Source organism: Corvus moneduloides, chromosome 11 (genome assembly GCF_009650955.1).
Source record: "Corvus moneduloides isolate bCorMon1 chromosome 11, bCorMon1.pri, whole genome shotgun sequence".
Lineage (NCBI taxonomy): Eukaryota > Metazoa > Chordata > Aves > Passeriformes > Corvidae > Corvus > Corvus moneduloides.
This window is the reverse complement of record NC_045486.1, coordinates 19,891,094-19,913,529: the sequence shown is the minus strand read 5'-3', so window position 1 is coordinate 19,913,529 and position 22,436 is coordinate 19,891,094. Positions and strand designations below refer to the sequence as shown.

At 45.8% G+C, this 22,436-nt stretch overlaps 2 long non-coding RNA genes across 2 annotated transcripts; both read right to left on the bottom strand.

Moving 5' to 3' along the window:
- Positions 1-504: 504 nt before the first annotated feature.
- Positions 505-2,410, bottom strand: LOC116449386. Its single transcript, XR_004242362.1, has 2 exons — positions 1,957-2,410; positions 505-668 (listed from the first exon to the last, which is right to left on the bottom strand). It is a non-coding gene; the product is annotated as an uncharacterized LOC116449386 (long non-coding RNA).
- Positions 2,411-3,650: 1,240 nt separating this feature from the next.
- Positions 3,651-18,128, bottom strand: LOC116449624. The gene is made up of 8 exons (XR_004242468.1): positions 17,479-18,128; positions 16,722-16,844; positions 15,824-15,942; positions 13,032-13,121; positions 6,213-12,125; positions 5,616-5,669; positions 4,214-4,538; positions 3,651-4,104 (listed from the first exon to the last, which is right to left on the bottom strand). It is a non-coding gene; the product is annotated as an uncharacterized LOC116449624 (long non-coding RNA).
- Positions 18,129-22,436: the final 4,308 nt, after the last annotated feature.

Genomic DNA, 22,436 nt, shown 5'->3' with positions numbered 1-22,436 from the left:
CCGAGCCCGCCCCGAGCCCGCCCCGAGCCCGCCTCAGCCTCGCCCCGAGCCCGTCCGGAGCCCGCCCCGAGCCCGCCTCAGCCCCGCCTCGACCCCGCCCGGAGCCCCGCCCGGGGTCCCGCCTGGCTCCATCCCCGGTCCTGTTCCGTCCCCGCCGTGCGGGCCCGGTCCCGCCGGCAGCGGCTCGCTTGGGCGCCCCGCCCTGGCAGAGATGGGGACGCGGTTTCCCGGCCCCGCGGTGCGGGACACGGGCCGGCCCCGGCTGCCGGCCCCGAGCGAGGGATGCTCCCGGCAGGGAAGGACAGGGAATGCGCTCCCGGTGGGGAAGGACAGGGAATGCGCTCCCGGCTCCGCTGCGGTGCTGTCCCCTGTCCCCGCCGGGGCTGCGGTGATGTCCCCCCGGGGACAAATCACCCGGCGCTGGCGGCTTTAGCGTGACCAAGTGAGAGAAGCTCTTGGAGGGAGCGATGAGCTCCACGAGGAGGGGCAGGAGACACACGGGGAGATGATTTCTCAGCGGTGTTGGGGAGGCAGGGACAATGTTCCACTCATTTGGCTCCGGAACAAACCCCGTGGCTCAGTGGCCACCCGGGACAAGGCACCGTTGTCCCACCAGGTGATGCTGATCCTGCAGCTCAGAGCCAGCTCGGGAGGACTTGCTTGTGTAACTGTAAAATAAAAGCACCTGAATAAAATACAAAGCATTTTCACTATTTAGGACCCGACAGCCTTTTTTCTACCAGCTTGAACCTTGCTCATCAAACCCGCAGTCACACCTTCACCCACAACACACCTGTTTTGAGGTTACCCTGTGAGGTGCCACTGTCACGCAAAGAGGATCAAGACAATTTGGCTCCTGGGATGCAGACTCTCATCAGAGAATTCTGATTGCCAACAGAGATCAGTGAATTCCCTGATGAAAAGTTGAATAATACATCCTTCTTAGGAGGTGTTTTATCTCTCATTCCTGATTTTTATGGTGAGCCAAAGGGCAGGCAATAGTGGTTACAAGGCCGGACAGGAATTATTGCACAAAACATGAGGATACTAAGCTTGTGCTCTTGCAGTTATTGCCTACAGAGTTTTACTTCATACATCAGCTCAGGACTGTTAATTTGTTTTGATGTTGATTCACATAAAAAGTGTTGAAGCCAAACCACAGAGGGCCCTGATGTATTCCTGGCACCAAGGTACAGAGATGCTCTGGTAACTTCAGGTTAATTCATAGAGCCCTGCCATTAAAATACCCAAATTAAAACATTCCAGGTAACAAAATGAAAATGACCCAGCATCAAAGATGTCACTCTGATTCAAAATTCCTTCTAAATTTGTCAAATCAGGTCTCATTTGAATGAAAGTGGGGTTTATCTCTGCTAGCAGTTTCTGTATTTTCTCCCTGTGCAGACACATTTACTATGAGACGTTCATTGCAGGGAGAAGCAGACAAAACACAAGGAGCTACAGGTCATTCACATTTCATTATCAGTGTGCAGCCTTGGGAGGGAGCCCACAGCCAATTAACTCAGTCACACTTCTATTTCTTCAACCAAGTATGTGCTCCCTTTCCTGATGATAAACCCAGATGGTGCTGCAGCCAGAACTTGCTGTCTGAAGGACAGGCTTTGGATGAGTCACGCCACATTTCTTTTATCTGTCAATTTCTTTTATCAATAATGGTACGGACACTCTCACAAATGTCTGCAAGCTCCGTTTTTATGATGAGCCAGCAGATGAGCAGGCAACACCCAAATGAGAGGCTCTGAACTGCAGCCCTCGAGGTCACAGTGGATCCCAGGGAGTCAGAAATGTCACACTGCTGTCAGGAGCCAAGGGGAGAGGGACAAGGCTGAAATAACTCTGTCTAGAGATGGCAAAATGGGAAAAACAGATCTGCATTGTCCTGCAGGACCACTGGAATATAGGAGGAGCAAAACGTATTGCAAAATAATATTGTACCTGTGAGTGAGGACAACGCTGAGGATTGTAACGTGTCCCTCACTGGGAGTTTTCAGAGCAGGTGAAACAAACATCTTCCAGGAACAGTACAAATAAAGCTAATCCTGCCTTGAGACACACTGAAAGCACTGGACATCCCTTTCCTGGGAGTTTTCAGGATGTATTTTTCCTTCCCGGAGCGTTCCTGCTGTGTCTGCAGTGCGGCAGAGAATGCGAGCTCCCTGCTGCCCTACAGAGGCTGAGCGCCTGCAGCTGCTGCCGAGTCATCCCTCAGCTTTCCATCTCTGTGCTCCAGGCTCAGGAATGGCAGGATGGGAACAGAGCATTCCTTGTTTTCTCTGGCTGATTCACTGCTCTAGCGCAGAGTATTCAATTGCTTACTATTTATTGATACTCAGCTGATTTATTGCCTTTTTAAATTAAGGTCCAGGCCAATGTCAGCTTTCTGACAAGGCTGATATGACTCTTCCCTAAATCACCGTGGCTGTAACCCACCAGGTCTGGAAATGTGTTGCCCTAAACCCTGACACTGTTGCCTTTGCTGCCTGGTGTTCAGCTGTGCTGCCTGACTCTCAATGTCCCATTGTTTGCTCTGCCAACCCCAGAAATTCCAAGCTCTATGGATAGAAATATGGACACGTTATTGCATCCACATCAGATCCAGTGCATCCATAGGAACCCCTCTGAACTCCCAATATCTTTCCAGGGGGAAGATGCTCCTGCTCTGTGTCATCACAGGATTTCTCAGGCCCTGGTGGAGTAGAGCTGAAAACCAGTTCCAGTGGCAAGACATGATCTCCCTGGCAGGCTCATTAAACTCCTCCTGTGACCACACACGTGGTGATTTCCTTTAAAATCTGCATAACATTTACAGTCCAGTGCTCTCGGCCCGCCTGTGGTTTGTGTCCTTCCACAAGCACTGTTACATTGCGAAGCCCATCTGGAATCATTTGGAAGAAATATTCCATTTATAAAATAGGAGCTGGTTTAATATTATATGAACTAATATTTAATGGCTGATATTAACTAGTTACTGTGCTATGAAGTTTCTACCCCAGTAAAATTGAGTTGCCATGTGGAGGAAAATACAGGGGAGTTTTGTTATCCAAGGTGGTTTTCTGAGTGTTTTGGGATTTCAGAGGCAGTTGGGAGTTAATTCTCAGTCCTGCCTCAGCCAAAACATACAGGCCAGGTACTCCTTAAATACATATTTTACTTGCTTAGGCTTATTAAAAGAAACAGAAATGTCAGCCTGTAAAACTGTTTGCCCATGTAGAAAGCTACTCATAAAATCATAAAAGAATGATCTGTTCTTACAGTGTCTTTAGGTAATTTTGGAATCCGTGCCAAAAAAAGAAAAGGATTTTGTTTAGAATCCCGTGAAATTCAAGTCATGATTTGTCATTGTAATAATTTCTGTCTGGCTTTGACAGAATGTTTCTGTAAAATTTTGCCATCCCATATTAGTTGAAATCCACAAAACCCCCATATGACCCTCTCCTTTCTGAATAAAGCCCTTTTCTTTCTCACAAGGTGATGTGGACAGTAGTGGGAGGATGGGCTGTAGTTATTTACATTAGCCAGTTCCAGTTTCCCCAGACTGACAGAAATTCCCATGGAAATTCTGGTTACATTAACTTTGACAGAGATACGGGACTGTTTTTGGAAACTAAAAAAAAAAAACAACTAGGGAATACTTTTCATTTTTATTAACATGCAGCATCTTAATTTTGTTTATTAAGGAAATAAATCAAGGTTAGTTTCTGCTCAGTTTCAGATGGTTTTCACAGGAGACAAAAAAAGAGAAGTCAAATACTGGCCAAGCATCCAGTGAGGAATCCCATAATAGCAGCAATCCCGAGGTGGATGGCAGTGAAGGGAACAGCATGAGAAAAGAGGACATTAGAGATGAGTGTGTCCTGAGTACATTTACCTCAGACATGGACAGTGATTGCGTGTTCTTGGAGATTAAACACACTTGGATGTGGAATTCTTGTAGGATCCATCCCATCCCATCCTGTCAGGGCTCTCTGAGGGCATCACAGTCACTCCTTATCCTCAGTTTGTATTCCAGATGCATTTGAAAATGATGTGAACATTAATTTTCTCTGATCAAGTCTCTGCAAAGCCACTGCTTTCCTTCTCCCCCTGGAAACAAATGCAAAAGCTCTGAGCTTGCCATTCCAGGGGGAATTAAGGGCACTTAAACCCCCTGATTTTCACCCAGGCCTCCAGCTCCAGTCCCAGATTTATTTACCTTTTGCTGAAGAACCATTTTGTTTCTGCATGGGTCATTAGTTTTTCTGCTCCATCAGTCCCCTGGGTGAGCTGTTCAATGAGGCACAGCTTCTGTTTGGCCAAATCCTGACTCCATCACCTTCACCTGGTGTGGCTCAGCACTGGGCTGGGCACAGAACTCCAGGCTCCAGCGAGATGATCGCTAAAAGTTCCATTTGTGGTGTGTATTCCAATCGGAAAGAGCACGGCAAGAGTGTCTCCACTAGGTGTCCATGTTACAGCAATTTTCACTTAGGGCTCCCCTCACAGCCCCGTGCAAAATGCAGAACAATTGTTCTGCTCCACTGCAAGATGTAAATGTGAGATAGATTTTCATATTAGTCAAGTGTGCACCTGGGCCTGCGTCTAAAAAGGCACAAAACACTCAAAACCCACCTTTAAATTGCACATCTTAGACACTCAAACGGGGCCTGTGAGGGCTGGCAGACTTTTCAGATATTGATTATTGCCTCTCTTGCTTTTCCTAACGTTTTTCAAATTATTACGTGCTTTGTATTAACTTGTAGGAGCAAATAGAAAAAGCTTTCCAGGTTTTCAGTGGGTTTTTTAATTTTCTTTTTTGTTTGGCTTCCAGTTTTCCTCTGCACGGCCCTTTTTTGAGTTCAGATGAACGCAGAGCCCTAAAGCAGTGGCTCAGATTTTTAGAAACACCTGCCTAATTGTTAAACAACTGCTTTGCTCATTGCATTTCTCTCCAAATATTGATGCCCAATATTTACCTACTTTTCCTGGCTATCTAATGGGTGCTGGAAGGCACAGTTTGGTGCACTAAGTGAGCACATGCACCTTTTCATGCTCCCAGTTTTAAACAAACTGTAGGTAGCAGCCTTTGGGCTTCGGTGCTCATTTACTGAAGATGTTTTTCACTGCTTGTTTTTGTGATTTGCACCCCCATTCATTAATAAGAGGTCAGAGAGCTGTGATTTCATTCAGATATGAGGGAATTCCACGGAGCTGAAATGAAGATTACTGAATTCCGTTCTAGGAATAACCCAGCAGGTTTTTCTTTCTTTCACTCTTTTTCTTCTGGTTTCCCAGGCATTTTCAGTTTGCTAAATGTAAGGATAGAATAGATTTTCGGGAATGCTCTGTGCCAGACCATTTTAAGGCAACTTCCAGGACCACATGCAAACGAGGCTCTAGTGAGTTATAATTCCCATAGCTGTGAGTGTAACATCTAAACCCGAGTTTGACTCCAAAACTTTTACCTCATTTACAATGCTAAGGAAGCAGAATAGGTTATTTTATTATCTAACAAATTGAAAATCTGGTGTCACTCCATCTAATTTGGACTGTGCCTGATCCAGGAATGTGCTTTAAGATTTCTGCACAGAAACAATCCTATAGGATTCAGATTTTACCTGAAATGTGTCTCAGAGCTTGTCCCAAATGCTGTCTAGGTTCATGTGTCACAGCTGCCAGAAGGACAAAATAACAAGCAAATCAAGAAAATTCCCTAAATCATCACATTCTAAGAGCTGAAGTGAAACAAATATACCAACTTGTTGCCAAAGGTATATATGTTTTTAAATACAAAAAAAATCCCCAACCAACCAGACCCAGAACATCCTCTTGTGGAATATATCCCAGTCTCGAATATTTACTTTCCGTTTGTTTAATAACAGGAAAAGGCTCGTCGCTCTTTTGTTGAGTTTCACATGTCAGCATCTTAATATTCCTATGGCATTCTTGAAACTTTTACCAGGAAGAAAACAGTGCCATGGCCTATAGTAGGAAATGTTCTGTTTATTTGAAATGCCTTTATGAGCATACAGAGGCAAACAATTACTGTCATAAAGTGAGGGAGCAGCTCCTGGTGGTTTGGTGTCTCATCTGGGCTTCTTTGTGCAGTTCCTTGGCTCATTTGTCCCTGCCCTTCCTGTGTTCTGCTCCTCACCTCTCTCTGCACCTTCTGAAGCCCAGTGCAGGTTAAATCCCTTTTTCCATCTCCCCATTACCTGCTGGGCTCTGCTGCTTTTGGTGTCTCAGCCACGGGAATGTTGGGTTGAAGGTTTGTCATGCATCTGCTGCTGGATCCACACTTGATGATCCTTGTGGGCCCTTTCCAGCTCAGAATATTCTGGGATTCTGACAAGGATTGTCACAAGCCTGGAACTGAAGGGCTGATTTTTAATTACATGATCCTGGGAATGGACTCTGATAAAAAAGAATGACAAAGAGCTTTCAAAGATTGTTAAGCTTCTTACAGAAAGTTCTGAACTTATTTTGGCCTTGCCTGTTTTGTTCTGGCAAATGCAGTAACTATGGCAAGTTTGGGCCTATTCATGTTAAAAAAAGGTAATTTTATTTATGTAGGATAGACCTATAAACTGTATAAACCAGGCTGGCTCTCTTCACGTAGCTCTGGTGTGCTGTGGGTTTGTTTGAACAATGACTGAGCCACAAACAGCCACTGACTGGATTCCCCAGAGGCAGAACTGTGGGCACAGGAGTGTCTCAAACCCAGGCTACAGATAAAAAAATAAAAGTAAATAACTCATAAAAGGAAGTGCAAACAGCAAGAAAATCTTGTTCCCATCTGTACAGCTCTGTAAAAGACAGGCAGGCCTTTGTGTGGGTTTTGAGGGCATCTCACATCCCTGGAGTAGCTGGGGAGGATGTGTGATCTCCACCTGATGGTTCTGCATCTTCCCTGAGCCACACAGCAAATCTCTTGCACAGACACCAAAATTTCAGAGGTGAACATCAGGCTCACAGAGCCAGGGCTTTGTTTTCACATCTGCCTCCTGATTATTGCCAGGAAAGTGAGATTCAGCACAAACCTGGGATCATTCCCTCTCCTTAAAAAATGACTGGTCCAACTGCCATGGAGTGAAAGAGCACTTTCACTCTGATCTGAGGAAGTTTACCCCGTTTACCTGGGTAGTTTATCTAGGAAACACCTTTCAGAACTCAGACAAGGGTGACCACCCATGGCTGGAATGGGCAGGTCAGGCATGGCCATTTAAAGTCCTGCTCATATGGACGTGCTACACCAGCTAAAGTAGTCTTTGTAGGAAGAAATCAAGTCTATAAAATGGAATTTAAGCATTATTTAGCAGTGAAGGATGTGTAAGCAAGACATGATTTGGAAGTCAGAGGGCAGAAAAGAAGGGGATGATCCAGAATTTATTATGTTAAGAATTAAAAACTTAAACCTTGACATGGTCGTGGTCACTGAGGGAAGTGGCTGTGTTTCTGTGAACATATTAATAAGACTGTATTAACAACATGAGCACATTAGAGAGGTTTGCACAGGACAGAACTGGCTGCTCAGGACTTTTCTGAGCAGTGCAACCAGTCAGCAGTGCTCCAAACCTCCCTCAGAGGATGCACTGTAGGGTGAAAATCCCTCTGCTCTCCTGGAGAATGGCATTTTCTGTGGCATCTCACTTGGAAATATGAATGCAGAAGCTGCCACACTACAGAGGCTTGGCTTTCATTAAAATGCAGCTTTTTACACCTTGGCTACGTAACTGTTGGAAGTATGAAGTAAGAAGAGAAGCACTTTATTTTTCCCGTGATGTGCTGTGCTGTCATGGCACACCTGGAGCTCACCTCTAACTCAAGGTGTGTTTAACTCCAGTTGAGGCGCTGGGTCTTCACTGAGCTTTCCCCTCAGGATTGCTCCTGCCCAGGAGTTGCCCCAGATAAACCCCACAGATGTTTTAGCAGCCTTTCCTGGATGTTCCTGCGTTTTCAGACATGATAAAATTCCCAACAAGCTCCAATTCTTTTGCTTCTTATCTAAACCCAGAGCAGGGGAGTGTGGCCAGGCAATTTGGGTGGCTGTGTTTGGAGATGCACAGTCCCTGTGAACCCCACTGAGCAATTTAGGACAGGATTGGGTTTTGTCTCACCAGGGAAGGGGTTCATTAACAGTCAAGTGACAACTGGATATTGGCATTCAGATGTGTGGGGCAAAATGTATAATTAGATTAGCAAAACTCCACATAAACACCCCATTCCTCATATCCTTTCCCCCACAGCAGCAGGTAGGAATGACACACATCATTTACTGATCTAAAATGCTTTGGCTTTCTACATTTATCATATTTCCTGTAAGGGATTTCCAGCCTGTTGTGCCCTGGAACATTAGAGGAAAATGAAAGAAATTTGAATTAACACCTCCAACCTGCCACTGATGGAAAATTCCATCTATAGATGGATGTGTTCAATCCAGCCACAGAGTCCCACAGGAGAATCACGATTCCCTGAAGTGCCTGTAGGCCTCTGGGTTATGGATTTGGGTCTTGGATTAGGAACAACACCTGTAACCAGAGAGCACCCTGGTGAATACCCCTCTGAGGAGGCTCACAGGGATGCTTTTGAAAGGGTTTAAGGTCTGGAACAGCTTACACGTGCTCAGTTTGTTTTAGATGTAATTGTGTGAGTTTATTTGGGTCTTTAATATTCTTTTTCCCCTGAAAACTGCTTTTTTATCTTTCTTTTCACCTCGATTTGTGTGTGTTTTCCAACTGGTTTTCCTTACCAACATAAACATTTTATAGATATCTGCCTTTGCTAGAAATGTTTTTCTAGAACTTTTGAATTGTGGTATAAATAGCAATATATTTCTGTCTCAATAACATGATTATCCTCATTCTTAATGTTCTCCATTCACTTGGCTTACAACACTGGTGTCTTGCCTTACCCCTTTCTGGGGCAGGGGCTGTTTTCAAACGCAGCAAAGTAAAATCTTGCTCCTGCTCGAGTCCTCAGCACTGCTGCAATGCAAATATTGTGGCAGTGTGTGTGATTTTTTAAAATTACTCAGTGGAAAGTCTCACAGGTCCCGAATTAGCAGGAGTTTTGTAAAGTTCCTATTACTAATCTATGGAATTTATACCAAAGGTGTTGAAATCACTTATGCTTCTGCTGACTCACTTCCCCCAGGGAGGGCTGCTGACCTCAGAAATGCCCTCACACAAGTCCAGGGCACAGAGTTGCCATCTGTGCCATGCAGAACATCCTGAACTCTCAACTCTGCTTCATTCTAAATTTCTTTCTTACTGTGTCCTGCTGCCCTGCAAGCCCCAGTCTGTTTGAAATGCCACTTTCTTTTACAATCTGCTCTGACTCAGATGCTGAGTTGGAGAGGTATTTACAAAATATCTGTATCGCCGTGGATTTATCTTGCCAAGGAAAGTTAAATGGTTACGGATTAAAAAGATTTTATAAGCACGATATGCCACAGTAAGCATTAGTAAAAGTTGCTCTAAAACTATTTCTGTCTTTTGTTGGGGAAAAAAAAAAATTATTGAGGCTTGAAGGGGAAGACTGCTTGGTAAAAGGAAGGAGAATTAACCATAGTGAGGTTTTAAAGGAACTCTGGTTTGCTGATTAAGTGCTTTTTCCAGAAATGCGACTAATGTTTCCTTCTTTTTTGATTCTTAAACCAGGCCCAAGTGCCAGCAAATTACTTTCTTTACTGTGTCTGGAGGTTTATTTTTAGTCCCAAGAAGGGTATAGACAGCAGGCTGGAAATCAAGACATTTGCAGGCCAAATAAACTTCCCCACACTTGAACTCTGGGTGTCAGCTCATTCATCTCCCCGTGGCTCAGCTCAGTTTTCTGTCAGAAGCAGCTTTGCAGTCCCATCTGCCAAGGCTCTGAAGCTCCTGACACCCGGGTCTGTTCTTATCTCTCGGAAAGCATCTCCCAGTTTTACAGCTTCAGGGTTTCACCAGGGCTGAATTTCGTAGCACGAGACTCACAGTGAGCAGGAGTTTCATTTTCTTGCCTGTAAACGTCTGACAGCAGAACTGTCTGGCACGTGGGGTTATTTATTCCCTGTGGAAGTCTGGGGGGTGGTGGGCACAGCCCCCATCCTGCCCTTTCAGAACCGAAATATCAGTGGATGTGTGACACAGGAAATGGCTCGCAAGTCTCTCACCAAAAGTTTAACACCACCAGATGACAACCTGGGAACCAGGTGGCAAAAGACAGATTTTTTTAGGTGCCTGCTGAGCAGTTGGTGCAGTTTTTCTGAGCAGGCTGCTGCCTTATTTTAAATGGAGAGATCCAAGAGATCCAGCTTTTAAATGAATTTAAATTAATTTAATGATTTTCCTTTCCTAGGGAGGGGGATTTGTGCCCACCAGTGCTGTTTGCCAAACTCCAGCTTGTGCTGAGCCACTGCTTTTCCCTCCTGTTCCCACCTTGTTGAATCAACACTCTGATGGTGACAGCAGTGCTGGGGTGGTCAGCCTGGAGTATTTGTCACACCATTAGGGGACAGAACATCCTCTCCCGTGTCAGCTGGCTCTCAGCAGTGCTGGAACACGGAGTGGGTTCATGCTCAGCCTCCCTGAGATCCACTCATGAGCTGTTTGGTTTAGATGAAGTGCAGCTCTCCTCCGAAAACGAGACAGCTCCCAGAGCTGCTGCTTCAGGAGAGTGCTGTCCTCAGCTCATCTCAGCTGAGCAGCTAAAAAAAGGGATTTCTTTTCCATTTTTGCTCATGCTGTAGAGGTAACACAATGCCAAGAGAGTGAACTGCTGGTTACAGCTCATCTCCTGGAACTATGAACAGAGCTGTTTTCTGAGCTTCTGCCAATCACACCTGCACAAAGTCATTGTGGCAGGTGGGTCACTGAGGGTTTGCTGACATGGGGCGCAGCACGGATGGATTTGAGGGCCTAATCTGACCTCTAGAACCTTTTCGTTTTGGGCACATGCAAAGAACATGGAAGACTCTGATCTCGTGCTCCAGAACCCATGCTAAACTTGCCAGGATTTGGCAACCAAAAGGTTTCTGCAGTGTCTGCAGTCAGTGTAACTTGTCATACACATAAATGTGTGATTATTGTCCTCCAACACCCATCAGAGTGATGTGTAAGTCCTTGTCAGTCACTACAGAAACCATACCAAGTAAATACCCTTGGAGTCAGGCAGAAATCTTGGGCTGTGACAGTGCTGGATCCCATCTCCGTCACCAGCAGGGCTGCCCAGTGCCAGCCTGATGGCAGAAACGTGAATTTAGGGAAAGTCTTGCAAACTCTGACCACAGCTCATTGCAAGACTGGAGCACGATTGCATCAATTCCTGCAATGGGTGTCCGAGCCCCCAGAGAACACTGTCTGATTAAAAAATGACTCGTGGTTGCATTCCAATACTTGGAATAAATAAATCAGTGACAGACTCTTGTGCAAGGTCTATACACTTTCCTCACAGACTTTCACAAAAATGCCACATTTCTGACACCTTTCCAGCAGGCTGTTTAGAGGCACCAGGGTCTAGGCAGATAAAAAATTTGAATTCTGGGTTGTGTTGCCCATTCTGACAGGCACTGGACACGGAACACCTCAGTTACTCACTCCTCTATTTGCAAAAAGGAATGAAGTCTCTCACATACCACTAATTTTGATATTAACAGAGAATAATACTGTTATTTAAGATCTATTGTTTCTTATAATTCTTTTTAAGAATCCTTTAAAAGCAGCTCATTGACAAAAATTAGTTTCAAAATGATTACGTATTCACAGCCATAGCAGCATCTATCTAAATGCAAATGTACTGCTTCATCCTAGTAAGTATCTATAATGCACGTTTAAAATCTCCATAAACCTCCCTGCTCCATGAGGAATATTCTGCTCTCATAGGTAAGCAGCAGGAATTTGAAAAGGCTCTCTAATGCACTGTGAATCAAAGTCTTCCCGTGGAAATCCACATTTCTATGGATGGCAAGTTGAAGTATCCAAATGTGCAAAAAAAAGGAAAGGGTTAGGAATTGTTGAACTGTACCAGACCCAGGTGGGTCTAATCTGCAGTGTGAGCTTTCCTCCTGCCTCAAAGGAAGATGTGAAAAGTGAATATCCACTGTTGTATTTCTGCAGAGTCTTCTGTCTTTGCTGGAATGGGAACCATGGCTGTGGGAAAAAAAGGTGTGAAATTTGAGAAATCGACCTCAAGTGCCTGGGTTTGAGCTCATTCTCACCAAGTAATAGCCAGGTTACACCACATTTCAGAGGCAAGAATCCCTCCCCTTGATGCCAGCTCTGGATGCAGCAGGACAGCAGCTCTCCTTCCAGCTGTGTCCCACAAACCGAGATGGATTTTGGAATTGTGGTCTGACCCCCCTGCAGTGCCAGCCCTGCTGCTCCTTCACACTTGTGATCTGTTCAGAGGGGTGCAGAATGACCACACACAGCACTGAAAGGCAGGCAGGCGCTCAGGTTAGGTTCTGCCTCTCATTTTTTAGATAAGAGGTTTAGAATTAGGAAAGATCTGGAGCTCCTCACTGTAATTTTGACTGCTGTAGCTTAATCTCCCCACTGGTTCTCCCACATATCAGAACCTCAAGGCAAACTCCACTGTTTAGTCTCTGCCACGTTGCTGCAATGTTAAATAATGCCAGTGCACAGAAATAACTTAAATATATGGACTTCACTACTTAAAACACAATAACAACATCTATTTGCACCCCAGGATGTCCAAATCCAGGCTGCTGTATTTGAGCAGCAGGGTTCAGGGGTGGGCTGTGCTTTACATTCTCTGAGGCAGCATTTAATCACAATTAGATGCTAATTACCAGGGAAGAAAGCAGGCAGTGGACACCAGCTTATCCCATAAGAAAAACAGGAGCCTGCTGGATCTTATCCTCGCACAGCCAAAACAAAAAGGAGGTGCCAGAGCAGCAGCTCCCCTCAGAGATACTCGGTGCTGATCTGAGCAGTGCCACAGGACAGATGGGCACAGTGCCAGCCTGGCTCTGCTGTGCAGTGTCCTGGTGGCACTCTCAGGAGGTGGAACTCTGTTTGGTAGTGATTTCCTACCTGTTTGCAGAATTTCCAGAGGCAGTCAGCTCATGCTGGCAGTAAATCCAGTCCTCAGGGAAGGAGGGAAGTGTCGCTGCATCAGCTGCTCTGGAAAATCGAAGCAGACACAGCCAGTGAATGTTTTAAAACACAGGAACAGTGTCAATATCATTAATTCTAGGAGAGGTTTTTTCCGACAAATGCCCAGAACCTTCATTTTATGGAACTAGTGCTGCAATGTTTACAACCATAAAAGTGGTGAAAGGGATAAAAAGGATTTTTAGCCCATACAGAACAGTTTTCTACAGCAAAATTGCTGGCTCTCTTTAGGTCTGTGCTGATCATTAGTAGCAATATGTCCTCAAAATACATTTTCTGATGATCCTGAAGTGAATTCCTCCCTTCTGCTAAAACTGAGAAAATCACAGAGGACTTTGAAAGCAAACCCAATCTGAATCATCTCCTGCTCTGCCTTTATGAAATGTTTTAAGGCTTCTTTCAAGGCTCAAAAATCTGCCACTGTGTATTTCTTCGATCCGAACTGCCGAGCATAAACAGAATGATAAATCCTAGAAGAGCTCCTTGCCATAAAGGAACAATTCAGTGTTCCTCAAGCTTTCTAGAATTTGTCCCCTTCTTCCCTGCAGCAGTGCCAGCCACAATTCCAGCCTTTGGTCCCTTTACCCTTCCTGGCTCAGAAACACTGGCTTGCTCTTCACATGGATGCCAGGAAGAAGGGAATACTCTGAGCGAAGAGAAATGACTGGAGAAAAAAAGGGGAGAGAAATGTCAGGAATTCCATGAAATTTACTGCAGGAGTGCAGGACAAACCCCCTACTCCTCTTTAGGACCTTCTCTAGTTGTGAGAAACTCTTTTGAGAGAAAGAGGCACCTCAGGAAGATTAAGTGACTTTAAGGTTCAGCCTAAAAACCAGGGTACATTTGCTTTTAAGATCCCAAGAAGCAGAACTTCACAGAAAAAATATTCTCAGATTTATGGTCTTTCAGTACTCCTTGAATTTTTAACCAAGTTTTTTTGTCTTAATTATGTTCCATTATTTCCAGTTGCATTTGCAAACCCAGCCCCTCGTGTCCTTCCCCATGGGAATGTTCCCTGACCTCTCAACATGGAACATTTGGTCATTGGGCTTCATTCCCAGGCTGGGAGAGCTGGGGGTGTTCACCTGGAGAGGAGAAGGCTCCAGGGAGAGCTCAGATCCCATTCCAATGCCGAAAGGGGCTCCAGGAGAGCTGGAGAGGGACTGGGGACAAGGGCTGGGGGGACAGGACACAGGGAATGCCTTCCCAGTGCCAGAGGGCAGGGATGGATGGGAGATTGGGCAGGAATTGTTCCCTGGGAGGGTGGGCAGGCCCTGGCACAGGGTGCCCAGAGCAGCTGGGGCTGCCCCTGCATCCCTGGCAGTGCCCAAGGCTGGGCTGGACTGGGCTTGGAGCAGCCTGGGACAGTGGGAGGTGTCCTTGCCCATGGCAGGGGTGGCACTGGATGGGCTTTGAGGTCCCTCCCAGCCCAAACCAGTCTGGGATTCTGTGATTCCCATCACTCTGAAGACATGGGAAGGCCACCAAGGGCAGTGTACCACAAGCAGCTCTTCCCAGTTTGGAGCTGCACCAAATCCCTGCTGTTAATGAAATTCATGAGATTTTGTCTGGTCCTGAGGTGAAACTTTCCCTGTCTTTTTCAAATAGCCCTATTGCAAGGCCTCATGTTGCATCAACATGAGGTTTCAAAATAGAGTAAAAACCAACTTGGCCTTAGATTCTTTATTTATTTGGTACTAATGTCTGAGAGAGCAGCAGCATTCCTGACAGCAAGAGGATTCCAAGCATCTGTCCTTAGCTTTCCAGTGACCCCGGGGAAGCAACCCATAATCCACATATTTCAATTGCCACAGGACTTTGTGGGCTGTGGAGGGGTGGGAATGTGGGCAAGACTATTTCTGGGTCTATAATTAATCCTATTTGTTGTACAAGTGTGATTTATGGGCCAGCCTTGGCACCGCGGGAATAAAGGAGTTGTTCCACGGAGATGTGGAGGGCTGAGATTTAAAGGAAGGAGAATTTCTCTGTTTAATAAGAGCAGTTTCTCTGTTTAATAAAGCAGGAGGATTGGAAAGGCTCTCATGAAGTACAGGAGCATCCTGCCAAGAATTATCCCTTCGTTTTCTGCAGCCTGAGGATTATTCCAAGAGCGTCCCCAGAGTTTTTTTGGCTACAGAGTTCAGGATTCACCAAGAATTTGAATTCAGGACTGAAGCAGAAGTCAAAGCTTGCTAAACAGAGGCTTGCAGGTTTTCTGACAATGGATGCCCTGCTCACCTCTGCTCCTGCCCACAAGGAAGTGTTTGCCCCCTTTGCCCAAAGCAGCACCAAAAGGAAGGAACAAACCATTCTCCATAACTTTGGCATAAGCAGATAAAGCATAACCTGGTTATTGTTTCATGCACAGCCTCTTTTGGAACTTAATCATCTTTTAAAACCGTATTAGATAATTTAACATTTTTCCTGCGTGAACCCTTCAGCTCCTTCCATGACGATTCTGCATTGACAAGGACTCCTTATTCCATTCCAGAATAAATTAGGGCACTAAAATTAGCCCACCAGGAGCATCCTTTAGCCGTAAATGTTTCTGCACATGCTGACCCACCCCTGTCCTGTGACCAGCACCAGTGGTCATCTGACAGTCCTGTCCCTGCTGCCTCCATCACTTCCTTTTTCCACACTGAGCTGCCCCCGTGCTGAGTCACCCCTGTGGTGACAAGACACTGTATGCACCAACAGGTTTCACTTACAGAGTGCTTGTGAAAGATCAGTTTTGATGTCCAGGCTCAGTGCTTGGCGTGGGGCAGTTGCAAAAGGCGATTCCCTCCTCTGCTGAGTCAGGGCACAGCAATTTCTGTGCCTGTGCTGCCTGGAAGAGGAAGGCAACCTGAATTCTCTGTATTTAAACTGCTGGGGAAAATGTGAAGAGGTTTGTCACTCGTGCCCTCAGCCATCCCCACTGATTGCCTCGGAGCTCAGGCTCTATTCCAGTCACTAATTTGGATGCAAAGCTGTCCTTAACGCAGTTGCATACAAATAGCAATCATTTGCTAAGACAAGAAATTATTCCATTCCTCCTCCTGTGAAAGCTTAAAAATTGCTCTAGAAATTAACTGGCCAATCTATAATTATCTCTAATCAGCAGCAGCTCAGCTCTGGTGTTATCTGCAGCTTCTGGTACACAAAGCTTCAGGGCCCAGGTTCAGTGCAAATGGCTGTAGCTGCCATGCTGAGCTGAGAAATGCAACAGGGCTGTGCTTATCACAAAAAGATTCAGAAACTGCGTTGAGTTAAACTATAATAATTCCAGAATTTAGAAAAATAGGCTGATGCTGGCCCTGCTTCAGGAGGCAGCTGCTATTTCTGCTTCACACAAATGTGACGAAAAAAATGGAAAAATTGTATGAAAAAAATTCATACAAACGTTCCTTAAAAAAAATCCATCATATTGGACACAAACCAAGAGATTTTCCATACCAGCAAAACTATTGATTAGTGCCCAGGGGATGAAATATGGGCTGTGCACAGCACAGCCAAATTTACAGAAAACACCCTGGTTCTTACAGCAAAGGACCAGAAAATCAGTGAGCACCGTTATCAGTAGGCTCAGCAGGGTCAGGAGGGAATGGTTACAAATGCTGGATTAACCTGGGCCCCAAAAGTGGCTTTCCAGGCTGGTATCTGCAGAGAGGGACTTCTCAACCAGCCTTGCTGCTGAATCCCATTGTTCTGTAGGTAAAAAAACTTCATTCTCCAGAGATTTGATCTCATCTGTATAAAAAGAGGAGGAAATGAATGGATTAGACATAGCCTGAGCAGGATTCCATAAATCCAGCCATTCTTCTCAAAGCCTTGGAGGAACATGGCAGAAGCAGCTGAAATTGGCTGTTGATCCCACTGATTGCATTTCTTAGAGCTACTCCTTGGGAAAGTACAATAAAAACTCTTCCTATCAAGTATCCCCAGCTCCTGGGAGGTTGTGAGGTAGAGGGAGGGTGTTAAACCTGGAGCGTTGGATATCCAGAATGCCTCTGTCAAAGGTGTGGCTGCCAGTCACAAAACCCCCCGAGAGAGCTCTGTGTACCTGCTGGGGTGGCACACGTGGAACCACACCCAGGACCAGGCTGAAAATATTCCCCATCACTCCCCTGTCGCTTTGGAAAACCTGCTGGTCACACCACGGCCCCAGAGACAAATCCTTTACCATGAGGGACCCTGTACTCTCCTACATCAGAGCACTGATTGCAGGACAGTGCCTCAGAGGCAAGTGGACGGCACAAGAAGTTAAAAATGAGTCATTTTGTTGAATTAGGAAAAACAGCAAATATTTCATGGAGTGAATGCTCCTGTTCCCATCTTCACAAGCAAAGCAGTGGCATCCAGCCATAAATTCAGTGGTACTCACTCTTCAGTGTCTGGAAAGGCTTTTCCTGTCCAGAAGCAGCCATAAAACAAAGTGACACCGAGTGATCAGCCACCAGAAATTCACAGGCTTCCTTCAAGACAGGGAAGCAGGAGGAGAAATCCAGCGATCAGAGCAGCTTAGCCCACTTAAGATGTTTAGATGTCACCCAGCTGCCTGCTGGAACAACTGAGTGAAAATGCACAGTCAGAAGTCCAGGGAGGGAGCTGCGGAGAGCTGGTGGAAACACAAGTCCCAGCACTTCTCTGCTCAGCATTTCTCGAGCTGTTTACCCAAATACTGCTGAGGTTTCAGCAGGATGGCAGTAATTCTTCACGGGGTGACTCTGTTTACAGAGCTGTCCTGCAGCACCTCGGGAGCAGCGATTTCCCTCCCGTTCTCCCTGACAGCTGGCACGTTGCCCCTGCTGTGGGCGAGCCCAGGCTCTCTCTGCTGTCCCCTCCTCTGGTGCCGGCACAGCTTTTCCTCCACTGCCAGCAGCCAGGCAAGGCCACTGCCCCATCAATCTTCCCTGGCTAAAGTGTGGGGGTAGGATGTGCACAAATCACCTCTCTGTACACACAGAGGGAATTCTCTGGAGCTGCTGCCCTGCGGAGTTTGTCCCCCTCTGACTTACAGGATGTGCAGAGCAGCCTCTCTCAGAACATGACTCACAGCCACTTCTGCCATCATCCGAGGATGTTCAGGCAGAACAAATAGCATGTGACCTGGGGCCAATCACAGCTGGGAATTTGGATTAAAAATAAAAGAGGAATGAGAACATTTGTCACAGAATACTCTGTCCTTCAAGGAGAAGGAAATTTTTCTAACGGGGAATAAAAACAGCATTTATTTTTATTAGAAGTGCTTCTGTTTCACTCAATTTTTTCTGACCCTAAGAGCAATTCTCCCTCATGGGTTTGGCTTAGTGAAACAACACAATGTATGTTCTTTCTCAGGCTGCAAAGAGGGAATGTCGTGCCTGGGAGAAGCTGCCTGCGCCTCGCACTTCTGAGCAGAGTGAAAAAGCAATTGGATTGAGATTCTTTATACACGTGGGACTGAGACCCTGCTGCCAAACAGGGCCAGGACAAGGAGGAAAGTTTACACTTTTTTTTGTCTGGGCTAAAGCTTGGGGAGTGTCCAAGCTGGGTTTGGTAAGGGGATTATTTCCTTGGGGTTAATTGTCAGCCCGTCAGGCAGGGATGGAACGCTCCCGTGTGGATACAAGGTCCAGGCAGGGCTTTGCTCTGAGTGCTCACCTTGTTTTCCACGGAGCTGCTGATGAATCAGGGTGTGTTTGCCACGCAGGTGACAGGACTGTGACAACCTGTTGGAAACCACCACCAGACAGAAGCTTTTTTTTGAGTTTGGGGGTTTTGTTTGAGTTTTTTATTCGCTTTTGTTTTTTGATAACGCCCATTTCTGCATTGCTTCTCTCAGAGCAGGCACAGGACCATGACCTCAGCAAACAGAGCTGCTCAGTGCCATGAACACCCTGGGAAGAGCCACTCACTCCACACTGCCTGCTTGAGCAGAGCTCCTGCTGCTCAGTTAATCAGTACCCGCTCCAGGGGCTGGGGTTTGCCCCTGCTGTGGTTACACATTTACCCACCCTGGATTTCCCAGCTGCAGCAAGAACCAGCCACCAGCACAGCCCGTAAATCACAAAGTTCCCTGGCTGATAATTTCGTCATTCCTTTATCATCCGGCAGGGAGGCACTGCTATCAATCTGGCAGGGGCTGGGGCAGTGGCACTCAGCTTACAGATTGTCACTCCACTATTTTGTCTATATGCCCAATCCTACACAGGCAAGCCAAGGAATTTTGCAAACTCAGCTCCAGCACTTCAGGCTTTGCTAAGCTCTGTAAACACAAGCTCCCAGAGAAGAAATCCAAGCGCACGCCGTGGCAGGGAAAAATATGTTTTAAATACATTTAGTGAGAATTACTTAAACACTTCATCAATCAAGTGGCAAACAAAAAGCGAGATCTTATTTATAATCCCTCTTTGCTTTGGGTATAGTGAGAGGTTAGTGGATGGCAGGAAATTAAAATCATATTTTATTTTTCCACCTGCTTGTCTCTGTTACACTGTGGCCAACGGTGTGTTGGTCTCAGTGCATTCCAGAACAGAGCCCAGGCAGTGTGGGAGCAATAAAGAAACATCATCATATTTTCTGGGAGCAACTGCAAAACCTGAGGGGGAGGACTGGGGGCTCCCTTCAGCTATAGGTTATTGCACGCATTTTTCAGGCAGCTGATAACAGGGAAAAGAACTATGCTGAAAAATAGATAAACACTGGTTTCCTTGGTTTACTTCAGGAACAGATTTCCAGGAGCACTGAGTCAGAAGAATGATTTCTTTCTTATAGTTCTACTTTCTTTTTTCACTTAAGTGTTGAAATCAATTATATAAATCAAAGGAAATCTGTGGCGATTACGAGGCTGAAACCCTCAGCCCCTGCTAAACTGGGCCAGTGTGTGTCTCATTTTCTGTGACTTGAAAACAGAAGTGATGGGGAAACTTGGTAAAATAAAGGATTTGAAGCAAGGCTGAATTTAACATCGTGGCCACTGTAACTCCAGGTAAAATGAATTATCAAGCTGTTCTCACCTCTGAAGGACTGGAACTCAAAAAGCACTAAAGAACACTTGGGATGTCAGGGACAGATTCAAGGAAAGCAGAGGAGGGGCTGGTGAAGGGCCTGAATACCACACTTAGAACAGAGAAAGAGAAGAAAAGTTCTAGAAGGGGAGCAGAGACGGTTCTAATCCATTCTCCTGTTCCAAGGCAGGAGCTGAGGGTCCCATGCTATTCCTGGTAGACTGGAAGGGAAAAGCAGAAGTTGGGGTGGAGAATCTGAAAGAGTGGCTGCAGTAGAAGAGCATTCTGTGGAGTTTGCTCTTTTCCTGGGCGTTTATTTGAGGGCAAAGGCACAAAGCTTTGTGTGCCACTGCTGGACAGTGGCAGGTGCAGCCCGTCCTGCTGCACTATCTCCTGCTTTTTATGAGCAGATCAGTGGCCTGCACGTTCCCACACAGTTAAACATAAATTCAGCCTATTTGTTGTCTCAAAGGTGGGGTTTTGTTGGCAGCTCCGGGGCTGAAAATGCTGGTACCAGGGAGATGGAAAAAACCCAACACATTTCACCTAAATTAAGGGCACACCTGGATTAAACCCACCTGACTTGCATCTCCTGCTATCATGGGGCAGTGGGGAGGTCATTTATGCAGCCACTGCATAAATTAGCCATTAGCTTAAACTTTTGCTAATGACAACAGTCTGGACATAAATATATAGAATAAGCGTTTCTCTCTTTGAAAGCAATAAACTCCAGCTCATTTCCAGGGGCCAGCAGAGTAGCAGTGGCTGCAGGAGCAGCAGCAGCTGGAGCTGTGATATCTGTTGCCCAATTCCACCTGCTAATGGCTTTCTGTATTTCCTGCTAAAGGAGAAATTCCCCACATTTGAATATTCTACCACACTTTAATGAAAATTCTGCCATGTGGACCCTTCCCCTTCTGCTCTTGGATGTACCCAGTGAAGATTTCCTGCTCAGGCACCCATGGTTTGCAAACACTGCTGTTCCTTCCAGCCCTGATTGCATGTTATCCCCATGGCAGATGCAATTGCCTAAGAGAAACAAACATTAAGAAAGCATTTAATGTATTGTTGCTTGTCCTCTGATAATAAATGCAACAGCTGGAGACAAAGAGGGGAACTGTCACGTGGAACAGCCAGTTCCAAGCACCCAGGATTCTGGGAGAGGGCCCAGTGCAATCAGAAATTGGCCCCAAGGGAAGGCTGGATCAGGCTTTTGGAAAAGCAGATTTGAACCATTTTTACTGAATATGATGATAAATATTACCATCAGATCCCACCTGTATCACAAACTCAATCTGATCCTCTTACCTGATTTCCAGATGGGATGGATTCAAACTGGGAGCTCTAAATTCACACTTACAGACCCTGCAATTACTTTGTTTTCTGGAAAAGGGCTGGAAGCCCTTTTGCCATCTTCTTGTGAGTAAAGAGCAAGTGGAAGGCAGAGATCCCCCCTCCAAGGATCTCCCACTGGGTGGGACTGAGCCGATCTCAGCACTTTCAGCAGGGCTCTGTCCAGGTCAGAGGAAAAGCCAGTGACACAAAATCTTTGCAGCACTCAAGCACCCTGAAGGCTTGGAGACAACCTTGGCAACCCCAGCCCAGTATGGGGAGAAGCAAATGCCACCACATCAAGTGGAGGGGTTGTATAAGAGAGTAAAATCCTCCATTTTTTTCAGGCAGACCCAAAATTTCTTGTGCCTCAGGTTTTCTTTGCCCAATGCAAGGTTATTTTACAAGTCTCGTGGATGTGAAGGGGAGAAGGGAAAGAAAGAGAGAAGAATGAATTGATGACATGAGCTTTGCTAAGTTCCATGGATAGATTGTATTATTTACTTCTAGTAGCAGATTTCTTTAAAGTTCCATACATTAAATGAGAGAAAGGAGCTTCTGGATATGACTGGGAAGAAGAGATGGGGTGGCACATGCTTGTGGAGACTGGGATTTGTCTCATTTTTATTTAGTCATCTAAAATTTCCATCCAGAGCCTGCAGAAGGAGCAGCACCTCCAGAGAACAAGGCAAACCCCAGCCTGGAACATCGATCCCTGCAGGAGATTAATGCCCACCGAGCTCCCCTGTCCTGGAAGGAGCCTAATTGGATGCTTGGCTTTTGGACAGACTTAAATTAAGGATTAGGAAGTCAAGCCGTGACATACATGCACATTTTTGCTTTGTAAATAGTCAAAGAGTTAGAGGAGAGGATCTGGAGGGAACCTAGAAATTCTTTCAGAACCAGATGATGACAGAAATAAATAAATCTGAGACTCTTTGGTGCAACTTAAACATCCTTTTTTTCTACATAAAAGAAGCACTGCTAATTAGCCAGGATACCTTACCAGCATCTTGTGCCA